This window comes from Echinops telfairi, unplaced genomic scaffold (genome assembly GCF_000313985.2).
Source record: "Echinops telfairi isolate 266 unplaced genomic scaffold, ASM31398v2 ScPeMD7_7425;HRSCAF=8463, whole genome shotgun sequence".
NCBI classification, from domain to species: domain Eukaryota; kingdom Metazoa; phylum Chordata; class Mammalia; order Afrosoricida; family Tenrecidae; genus Echinops; species Echinops telfairi.
In genome coordinates this window covers 3649109-3661447 of record NW_022111325.1, presented here as the reverse complement: position 1 = coordinate 3661447, position 12339 = coordinate 3649109, and positions in this window count along the sequence as shown.

Genomic DNA, 12339 nt, shown 5'->3' with positions numbered 1-12339 from the left:
TTTTATACAATTCAATGGTTTTTAGTATATTCATTTCAGTTTAGTGTAACAACCTGTCACTCTCAAAGAAAACAAACATGTGTGGGTTAGCTATCACTCCCCCTCCTCTTCTCTCCCCAGTCTTTGGCAACCACCAATTTACTTTCTGTCTCTATGGAGTTACCTGTTCTGGCTATTTCGTATGAATGGAGTCATACAGGGGCCTTCAGGAAGTTCATGGAAAAGTGGAATTGAAAGTATTGGACTTTCTCCATGAGTGTTTTGAATCCCTCTTGTTCATTATGTAACCTTTTGTGTTTGCTTTCTTTCACGTACCATAGACTTTTCTGGGCTAGTCCATGCTGTAGCATACTTCAGGACTTGATGTTTATCCACTCATAGATGATGGACATTAGGATTGTTTCCCTTCTTAAAAATTATGACTAGTGCTGCTGTGAAGGTTTATGTATGCCTTTGCATGGACATATGTTTTCATTCCTCTTGTATATATATATACCTGTGAGTGGAATTGCTAGCTCAAGGGAGCCCTGGCTGTGCAGTAGTTAAAGAATTTTGCTGATAACCAAAATGATGGTAGCTCAAAACCACCTGTGACTCCACAGGAGAAAGATGTAGCAATCTGCTCCCATGAAAGCTTCCAAAACCATGCTCACTGCCATCAAGTCAGTGCCAGCTCATAGCAACCCCAAAGGACAGGGTAGAACTGCCCCTGTGAGTTGAGGCTGTAACTATTTACGGTAACTGTTTACACCTGGTTGATGGCAGTGGGTTTGGTGTGGTAGCTCCATGTTCAACATTTCAAGGAACTGCCACACTGTTTTCCAACGTGGCAACACCGTTCTCCAGCCTTACCACCTGTGTATGAGGGTTTCAAAATTCCAACATCCTTGTCAGCATTTCTTATTACAGGTGTTCCTCCACCATCCAAAGTAGGCTGTTCCTACGAAACTTTTCATATAAGCAAAATGGCATGCAGGAAAAAAGCAATGGCTGTGAATTTTTGTGGGGAAAATTTTGCACACTCCCAGACCCCCAAAATCACCAGATCGTACTCGAAATCAATAAAGCTTAAAATTGCACCAACATGGAGTGTTCACAGGTAGAGGTCAAAGCTAGTTGGGTGGAATGCTGCGGGCTGTCATTTCTGGGGAAGGAGCCCACGTTGCTCCAGTGCCTGCCTCCTCTCATGGCTCTCCGCAAACAGGCTCAATGCTATTTTCGTTTTAAGCATGTTTTCATAAAAGGGAAAAACCCTTGTTGGATTTCTTTTGGTTAATGAAAACGGGAAGGAGCCCTAGTGGCATAGTGGGTTACCCACAGGGCCGCTAACCACAAGGTCAGCAGTTTGAAACCACCAGCCTCTCCATGGGAGAAAGACATGACTTTCAACTCCTGTAGAGATTTACAGACTTGGAAAGGCACCATGTCAGTCTACCCTGTCCCATAAGGTCAGCGTGGGTCAGAAACGACTCGCTGACAGTGAGTGAGTGAGTGAGTGAGTGAGTGAGTGAGTGAGTGAGTGAGTGAGTGAGTGAAAGCAGGTACTAAAGTACAGAGATCTTTTGTAAGAATGAAATGTTGTAAAGTGAACCTTTGAGAAGCAAGGTGTGGAACTTTTATCCTATTTTTTTTATTATAAGCCATCCTAATGTGTGAGAAGTGGTATTGTATTTTTGTTTTTCAAACGTATTGAGATGGAATTCAGAAATTATAAAATTTTCAAGCAAGCCACTTCAGTGGTGTTCACAAGGATGAACATGTTAAAACAAAACAAAAACTAGTTGCCCTTGACTTGATTCTGACTCATGGTGACTGGACCTGACTTTCTGAAGCAGATCGTCATGCCTGACTCTAGAGATGCCCTTGGGTGGGTTCACACTGCCAGCCTTTTCATTCGCAGTTAAGTGCTTCGTCATTCACTCCCAGGACACCTGAAACCAAACACATTGCCGTTAAATGACTCCAGCTCATGGTGACCAACCCACATGTCACGGTTACAGAAAACTGCTCTTAGTAACCCAAAGGGACAGAGTAGAACTGCCACCTCATTCTCCCAGAGCAGATTCAGACCACCTACCTTCTGGTTGTAGCTGTGCCACCAGGCTCCTTTTCTTGACTGTGATCTTTGTCAAAGCAGATTTCCAGGGTGCTAGTGGAGGGTTTGAAAATGTTCTGGAAACAGACAATAGTTTGGTCCCTGGTTAATCATCAAATCTAAACAGTTTGCATCACCAGGGACCAAACTATTGTCTGTTTCAAGAACACTTTCCTCACCCCTAAAAAGAAACCTAGAGACCATTAGCAGTCACGCCGTTTCTCTCCTTGTGTTTTCTAACGGTGTACCATTGTTTCCTTCCCACCCACAGTAGGTAGGGTTCTGATTTCTCTGCACTCACAGCAGCATTTGTTACCCTTATTGGCTCTCTTTTCTCCTTTTAGGCATCCTAGAGGATGTGCGGTAGTGCTTCATTGTGGTCTCGACTTCTAGTTCCCTAATGGGCTGAATTTCTATTTCTCTGATGGTATTAACATCTTTTCGTGTGCTTATTGGGCATTTTTATTTTTTGTTGAAAAATATCCAGCTTCTCTGCCCATTCAAAAAATTGAGTTACTTGCCTTTTCATTTATAAGAATTCTTTATATCTTCAGGATCCAAATCCTTTGTCGGGTATATTATTTGCGGATATTTTTCTCCCATTCTATAGGTTTGGAAGCACAGATTTTTAAAATTTTGATGAAGTCCTTTTACTTTTGTTGGCTGTGCTTTTGTTGTCCAACTTAAGAAACTATTACCTAACTCAAACTCACAAACATTTACTCCTGTGTTTTCTTCTAAATGTGTTGTAGTTTTTAGCTGTTACATTTAAGCCTATGAACCATTATGAGTTAATTTTTATATCTATTTTTAAGAGGCCAACCTTATTCTTTTGTAGGTGACAACTGTACCACCATCGTTCACTGAAAAGACTACTCTTGGTAGTGGGAGAAAGGGGAACCGATTGCAATGGTTGATGTATGACCCCCCACCCACCTACCCACCCAGGGTGACTGAACAACAGAAACATGGGTGAAGGGAGACAGTGGATGGTGTAAGATATGAAAATAATAATCATTTATAATTCATCAAGGGTTCATGGGGGGTGAGCAAAAATGAGCTGATACCAAGGGTTCAAGTAAGAAGGAAATGTTTAGAAAAGAATGGCAACATACATACAAATGTGCTTAGTGTCTGGATTGTTTTAAGAGCTGTAAGAGGCCCCAATAAAATGATTTTCTTTAAAGAGGAAAGAAAAGACTATTCTTTTCCGATTGAATTGTTTTAGCAGCTTTATCAGAAAACAGTTAACCATAAAGTTGAGGGTTTATTTCTGGATTTCGATTTTATCCCATTTATCTATATGCTGTCTTTAGGCCAGTACTGTGCTGTGGCTTTTGTGGTAGGGTTTAAAATAGCGATAAGAGAACTCTCCAACTTTGTTGTTTTGGAAGCAATTGTACGATTATAATATATGAAGATCATAGTAAAGTCATGGAAGATAGGAGAGACAGAGGTGAAATAAAGGAGTCGGACACATGGTAGCATGCTCACCTGGATGGTCATGATCTCACCAGCCAGGTCCGAGGACAGGGAGGGAGGAGAGAGCGTCTCTTTATTTTTGACCAAGGCCTATATATACTTAGGGATGTGATTACAGGTAACCATACGTCTCAGGAAGGGGCTGTACAATAGGCATACACATGACAGGAAGGGAATGAGCTAGGGGCACACAATAGGAAGAGGAGGCACTGGGGGTACACGTGACAAGATGGGCAGACCCTAGACTCAATATGGCAGCCTAACCTTGGTCACCCTTGAGTGGGCTTGACCTTGACTTTGAGCTCTCCTTCAAAGGAACAATCCACTATCTTTATCAGAAGGGAGTGGATCCTACTTAGGGTGGGACAGACTATATGGTCTGATTGCTATAGATGACTGATAACCCTTACGCCAGGGAAAATAACCGCTGACCTGCTTTTGTTGACCTCTAAGCCTATAGTTGTTTACCATGTGTAGCAAGCAGCGTTTAGTTTTGGCACATATTTGGGGGAGACAACCCGCAGAAAAGTCTCTCTATATCCCACACCAATCCAGATGCATTTTGCTTTTGTTTATCTTACTCACTTGCTTTGGCTGGGGAAAAGAAGGGTCTTTGTGCTTCTGGAAAGACATGTAGTCCAGGATACGCACAGGGGCAGTTCTACCCATCGAATAGGGCTGCTCTGAGTCGACATGGAGTCAGTGGCAATAAAATCACACTGTACAATGCTGAATAACAGTGGCAAGAGCCAAGACTTCTTCCTAGGTTAAGGGGTAAGGAGGAAGTTAGTTCTGGGCTTTTCATAGGTGACCTTTATCAGACTGAGGAAGTTCCCTTCTTGTCTTCCTTAGGAAGTGAAGCTGGATTTTGTCAGGGTGTGTGTGTGTGTGTGTGTGTGTGTGTGTGTGTGTGTGTGTGTTTGCTTGCGTGCGCGTGTGCGCATGCCTATTGATATGATCATGGTTTTGGCTTGTATAAATATAGTATATTACATTGATTTTTCATATGTTAAGCCATCTTTGCATATCTGGGATTAATCTCACTTGATTTAGTAGTGTAAAAAAGGGTGAAATTTTTCAATGAACTTTTTGAAGCCCTCTTGTCGATAATTTCTTGGTCTTTAAAGCAATAATTTTATGAGATTAAGGTCCCCACAAAGAAACTGAGGCCAAATTAGGCAGCAACCCATAGTGTCAAGACTGGAACAGGAAGGCGAGACCTTTGACTGCGTCTAATTTCCTTTTCCATTGCTTCACTTTGTCCCTCTTTGCTCCTTGTCCCTCTTTGTTCCTGGGTAACCCACAGCTGGCTTCATTGATTTGGGATGTTTCCTTTTAGATTGAAAATTCCAAGAGAGTGGTGTCTCTCTCTCTCTCTCTCTCTCTCTGCATGATAATGTGCTCATTATCATGCAGAAGAGTCAATTCTCAATCTTAATGACCTTACAATTCAGAATATAACTGTTCCTGAGGGTTTCTGAGGCTGCAAATATTTATGGGAGCAGACAGCCTCATCTTTCTCTCAAGTTGCTGCTGGTGAGTTCAAACTGTTGACCTTAAGGTTAGTATCCCATTGCATAACCCACTGTGTCACCAGGGCTCTGCTCACAATAGGGCCACACAGTTAAGACTGGATGCCTTTTGGGTGAGTATAGAATTTATACCGATGATTACTGATTTGATTTTAATCATGTCTGTGTCATTTCTTTATTTTGAACCAGCAGCATCCCAGGGCAAAAGCATGTGTGTGTGCATCTGCTTGCTTTGGCACTTGTGGGACCCAAAGAGATACTTGACCAAGGCTTTAGGATTGGATAGATACATACATCTCTGCAGTGCCCACCTAAAAACATCTAAGGACAAAGTATTCTGCTGGCCAAATGTCCTTCTAGCCTGGTATCCCAGTGTCTCTGCTCCAGCACTTCTGAGAATCTATCCCATCATGTGCTCTCCTGACTGCCTACAGAGCAACTGGCTCATCAGAGGCCATAATTGCTGAGATCTTATTGACAAAATCCCTGCATTACATCTTTTGCTCTTTCTATCTTTTCTGGCATGTGCCCAGACAAGCAAACTGCATTTCACATTGAGATACAAGCATTTAGAGAGCTACAAAAGCTCTCTGGGGTAGCTCAGAAGAGATCATAAATTTGAAAAAAAAGAGATCATAAAGGCAGACATTTACCTGCATGTAACACTGGTAGGCATCTGTGAACGCTTCAGAACTGTGTCTGCATGTTACACAATCGTGTGTCTGCATGTTACACAATCGCTCTGCCCATCTCAGCCTTATAACTTCTTAGCTTCTACCCTAGTGTAATATTGGGGGTGGGAGTGTTCATTTTAATGTTAGTCAAAGCCCAGCATCCCTAAGAATTTGTCTGGGGCAAGATTAAACCACATACCAAATTCCACAGGTAAATGAAAATGTTTTTTGGATGATCTGTTTCTGCTAACTGTACTGTCTCTCTCTTGATGTGGTTATTTGGGACTTGCCTGTGCATTAATTGGCTAAATCACCACCAATGTGTACAAACAGATAAAACGCAAGAGTGAATGTCTATATTATGATAGTCCCTCATTTTAAATCCAGAGGCCATTGCCCCGGTTAGTGACCTTGCAGGAGCACTGTGACCTGTTAGAACAGACTTACATTGCCAGGAAAAACAGACTGGCTGCTTCTCAATAATCAAGGAGGACGACGTTTATTTTCTAGTCAGGCCCAGAATATTTTCTCCCACCTATAGCTCTGTTGAGGCACATTAGATACGTAAGAGTGCACAAATTTAAAATATCTGATTTCTGATAGTTTTGGCTTGGATATACTTGTGGTGTCATCTCAACAAACATAGCCCATCACCCTCAAGTTTCCTCCATCGCTCTCCACCTTCTTCCCTGTCCTCAGGAGCTGTCACTGTGGATTAGTTCAATTTTCTAGAATTCTATGTGGAGGGAACTATAGACAGTGCATTCTTTTTGTTTTTCAGTCTATTTCTTGTACTCAGCAGAATTATCTGAGCTTTACCAATGTTGCTTTGTATATGTACAGTTTGTTTATCTTTGCTACTTAGTGTCACTCACCTCTGGTTGAGCATTGGGTTTCCAGTTTGGGGCATTTTGTATAAAGCTGCTGTGAGCGTTAGTGTAAAGTCTTTGTGTGGCTCTTTCATTTTTCCTGGGTAAATTGAATATGTTTAATGTCGTTATAAGCTGCTAAACTGCTTTCGTAAGTGCTTTTACAATTTTATGTTCCCAGTAACAGTGACGCACATGGAGTTATCATAAATTGTAATTAGCTCAAGGCAACTGATTTGGCTTTACTTTGGTGTGTTGTGTGTAGGGCTATTTGATTGTAGTTTTAATATGCATTTCCCTGATGGCTTAAAATGCTAAATGTTTTTATGTGCCAGGGAAGAAAAGACCTGGAAATCTACATTTTGTTAAGGTTACAACCAAGAAAAGTCTTATGGAATAGTTTTATTCTGTATCATGTGTGGTCAACATGAGTCACAATCTATTTGACAGCAACTAACAACATTGTATAGTATTAATCCTTATTATAAGGGTCTTTGTATATTCTAGAAGCAGTTCCTTTGTTTGATGTACGTTTTTACAAATATTTCTCCTAGTCCTTAACTTGCTTTTTCTGAAGCTTTTGTTGTTACTGTAACTATATGCAGAATACAACATTTTCCAATTAAACATTTTTCTGGTGTACAGTTTAGTGATATCAATTATGTGACTTGCTTTCCCATTTTCATAACAATGTACTTTTATTTTAAATTTGCATGCAATAAAAGATGATATATTTTGCAGATCAAAAGTTCTTAATTTTGATGAAGTCCAATTTATCGATTTTTAGTAGTCATACCCTTTATATTTGATAACTGTTTGCCAAATTCAACATTTCTAAAATTTTCTCATGCTTTCTTCTAGAGGCTTTATGGGTTTAACTCATATATTGAGATCTATGATTTATTTTGAGTTCTGTAAGCTATGAGATATAAACATGGAGGTGGTATTGGGTCTTTCCCTCTTGTTTTGCATATGCTCGGCAAGTTGTTCTTCTAGCACCATTTGTTGAGCAGAGTAATTTTTCCCCATCGTATTGCAGTGGCAACTTTGCCAAAGAATCATTTGCCTGATTCTGTGTGGGCTGGATTCTACTCTGTTCCATTGATTTGTATGTTTATAGGTCTTTAAATCCGATAATGTAAGTTTTCCAACTTAGTTCTTTTTTTTCCCCCAGAATTGTTTTTGCTATTCTAGATCTTTTTCATTTTCATAAAGATTTTAGAATCAGTTTTTGAATTTCTACAAAAGTCACCTCTGGGATTTTAATTGGGAGTATGTTAAATCCATAGATTGATTTGGAGAGAATTGGCATCTTTACCAGTATTGAATTTTCCAGTTTAATGGTCTATTTCTCCATTTACTTAGATCTTTGCTTTTTCTCAGGGAGCCCTGGTGGCTTAGTGAGTTATATGTTGGGCTGCTAACTACGTGTTTACATGTAGTTCAAAACCACCAGCCGCTCCAAGAGAGAAAGTTGAGGCTTTCTACCCCCATAAAGACTTAAAATGTAGGCAACTCACAGGGGCAGTTCTACTCTGTCCTATGGGGTTGCTATGAATTTGGTTGATTAATTTCTCTCAACAGTTTCATAGTTTTCTATATATATCTTTTATCAACTTTTTCCTGAGTATTATATATATAGATATATATAGTATTTATATTTTTGATGTTACAAATGGTATTTTAAATATCAATTTTTCTTTGTTGGTATATATAAATGCAATTGATTTTTTCATATATTTAACATATATCCTGGAAACCTGCTGGATTCACTTGTAGATTTCTTGTTCATTTCCTAGGATTTTAGAATCAGCTGTCTCATTTTAGAGACTGTAAAAGACAATTGTACTACTTCTGTTCTAGTTAAGTGTATGTTTGTGTTTTGAAGAAAATTAGGATTGTAGAATTTTTTTGGCTCGAAGACAGATGTTGAATTATCCCTTGCTAGGAATGCTTTAAAAAATAGAAGGGAGATTATTGAATCCTTTTATCAGTTCCTTTGTTGATTCAGTGAGCATTCAGTATTCACTATGTGTCAGGCACAACCTAGTGACTAATGGAAGAGACAGACAGACTTAGAAAACAAAGAATTAGAATTAACGAAATAAACAGGGTAGTTAGAGAATTTAGAGGCTAGACTGTTGAGAATTAGGGTGTGTCAGTCTGGGTAGAATAGAGAAACATTTATAGACACCCATGTGTATAAGAAAAGAGCTTGTAGGGGAGGTTGGGGGAGATGGGGAGCTAATAACATAAGTGCAAGAATGAAGAAAATGGACTGTGGTGATGATTGTACAACTCTTCTTGATATGACTGAACTATTGAATTGTATGATGGGTGAATTATATGTCATTGAAATGGCTAGAATAAAAGTATTTTGCATAAAAAAAAGAAAAGAGCTCAACATCAAAAAGCCAGTGCAGTACAGATCAAGTCCATAAGTCTGATATTAGTCCATATATCAGATACCAATCTATAAAGTCCTCTTCAGACTCACAAAACACATGCAATGATGCTGAATGCAGGAAGATCACAGGCCAGTGGGTGGAAAGTCTTGTGGGTCCAGTAGTGGTATAAGCATCTCAGCGCAGGTAGGGGTCTTCATGTGGCTCCGGCTCGAGGGCACTAGTGTAGCTCCATGTGTCTTGTCAGCAAGAATGTCTCCCAGGGAGTGAGCGTGTGCCCCGCTATTTATCTCCTTAGCACCTCCAAATGAGGTCATCAGTCTGCAACCAGATGGACAGCCCAAACCCCACCTCTTCACTCTTAACCCTCAAATTGACTACAGATTATGTAACTACCACAAGGAGACAGAATGTGATAGTTTTTAAAGGCCCTATTGCTTCGAATGGGTTTAGTTAAAGGACTGGAGATGGTGGAAAAGGATCTTCAAGGTCAGCAGTTCGAAACCACCGTCTTCCCGGTTGGAGAAAGATAAGGCTTTTTATTCCCGTAACTATTTATTGTCTCAGAAACCCACAGGGGCAGTCCTACCCTGTCTTGTAGGGTCACTATGAGTTGGAATTGACTTGATGGCAGTATTTTTTGGAGATGGTTGATGGAAAGCTTTAATTGAGCTGTCCAGAGAAATTCTACATTCTTTTTCAGATTGCACATATTTACTTGATTGTTGTTGAGAGCTTGAAAGGAATACATCTTTATCTCTAGCTCCTTTACTCCTTCCTATTTTCTTTCTTTTTAAATCGTATGTGGTCTGGTAGGTAGCCTTGAATCTTACTGATCTGAAACTGGAAACAACAGAACCGGGCCATTTGACATTGTTACTTACTGTGATAAATGATACTGCTGGACTCAAAAGAACCCTGTGAGCTCTGTATTGTTGCCCCTATTTCTGAAAAACAAAAAAACAAATTTTCTCTTTCAAAGGTGGTTTAGAGTCTATTATCTTATTTTTATCCCCAGGGCTATCCTTGAGGAATGTGCATTTCCCATACTGTTTCCATTTTGAGGGGGAAATATGCTTCTGACTTTGTGGCTTCAGTATATTGCCCAGAATCTGATGAGTTGAGAGGTGCTAAGTAGACCTGGATATGTGTATTGGCATAATTTCTCTATAGCTAAGTTTTCATGCTTTAGGATCCTCTAAATACAGGATAATACCCATCTGACTGTGAGGAAATTTTCTCCCGGCCACCAGAAAAGTGAATGAAAGCTACCTTTTACTGAATGCTGACCAGGTGCCAGGCCTGTGATGAGTGCTTGCAGATACATTATTTCATTTAAGCTTCCCAATAATCCTCACTTGGAACAGAGGCTTTGCCATTTGTGAGTGGCTGGCTGTATCAGGATCCTGGCTTCATAGGCAAACATGCTTAAGGGCTTCAGAAAGCATGTGAGAATTTTCCATGGCCTTTCCATTCTGTTTGCCCCAGGACTTGTTTACATTTACTGGCTGATGACTGATCAGCATTTCTTCCTTTGCTGTTTCATCAGTACTAAAAACCTAGGGATAGCCAAACTCTTGATTCTGCTCCCAGACCTCAGTAGTCAGGGCCTTACCCTTTGTATCACCCTTTTGTGAAGTTGAGCCTCTCCCTGCCCTGCATGGTGAATCCCCAGAGGGCAAGGACCAATATAGCCAAGCCACTGACTCCACAGTGGGAATTCTGTAAATGTTGCTCAGTGAATGATCGTATCTGACTCACCAGGGCGCCCAGAGTCCAGGAAGCTGGTTTTCCATTCCACTGCTGCTTCCTCCTTCACTGGTAGGAAGCACTGACCCATGCCACTTGCAGTGGGGCTCTCTGTGGTCTTACAGCGTTGACAGACATGAACCTTGAGTTCCCAAGGGCTGGAGTCAGTGTGGCATTAAGGCTAGAGACTACAAAGATGAATGAGACAAGTCCTGCAACACGGAGCACCCAGATTATTGAATCGATAATTACTGAACTGTGGTGCAAGCAGTCATGGGGCACAGTCGGGGCACAGCTGGCCTGGGGAGGGGAGTCAGGCTGCCTGTTTGTGTGCTTACTATGTGCCAAGTGTTCTTGTAAGCACTTTGCATAGAGTCACCCCTTTAATCCTCCCACCAGCCCTGTGAGTTAGGTACTGTTAGGCTCCCCATTTTACAGCTGGGTAATGAGGCGTAGTAACTTGCTCAAGAGCACATAGCTGGTAAGACAAGGACCTAGGAGTCAGGTCCAGGCCATCTGGGTCCCAGACTCTGTGTGCTCTTAACCACTGTCCCCTGTGCAGTGCCCTGTGTCCTGAAGGGGAGGGGACAGAAAGGGAGTAGAAACCTTTGTATCATCTTGGCAGGAGTTACTGAGCAGGAGGCCCTGGTGGTGCAAACCGTTCGCTGCCACAGCTGGTTACCAAAGGTTGGGCTGCGGAAGAAAGGCCTGTGATCTCCTTCTGAAGGATCCGCCACTGTGGAGCTCAGTTTTGCTCCAGACCACTGGGAACCCGGTGAGATGGAGTCGACTTGACAGCAGCTGTTTTGCCATGTGTGTGTTTAGAGAGAAGGAAGCGGTCTCTTCTCTATGAGAGCAAAGACAGGAGGACCACACAGTGGAGAGTGTTTGGATGTATTAAGTTTGTGTGTGTACAGGTGGCTGGTGTCTACAGGCTGAGATGGCTCCCCAGAAAGTTATACACAGGAGGCTGGAACTTCATAGCAGACTTACAGGCCCAACGTAAGATTTGGGAGTGGTCACTGTCATAGAGTTGGTTGAAATCACCAGAGTAGACGCCAGTAGAGAATGAGAGTAGTAGTCCTGAAAGAGAGGCACACCAGGCTCCAATGCAGAGCGAGGTGCCCTTTGATGAGGTCCAGGAAAGAAAGACCCTTGGCACTTTCAGTTCATTCAGGGGCCACTGACAATGGAAAGGATTCTCAGCAGAGTTTCAGAGGCAGAAGACAGATTGCACAATAAGTTGAGAGAAAAGATGGAGACAGTAAATATAGAACTTCCTGTTCCAAACGACTGGAGGAATGACCGGGACACAATAGCTAAAGGGACCTGCTGGGTCAAGGCAGGCATTTTTCTTCAGGTTAAGAGATACGGTTAAATCTCTGGGCTGAGGAGATGGAGGTATTAGCAAATTGGAGGGATCTTGAAGATTTTAGAGCAGTGGTTCTCAACCTGTGGGTTGCAACCCCTTTGGGGGTTAAAGGACCCTTTCACAGGGTCCCCGATTCATAACAGTAGCAAAATCACAGTTAT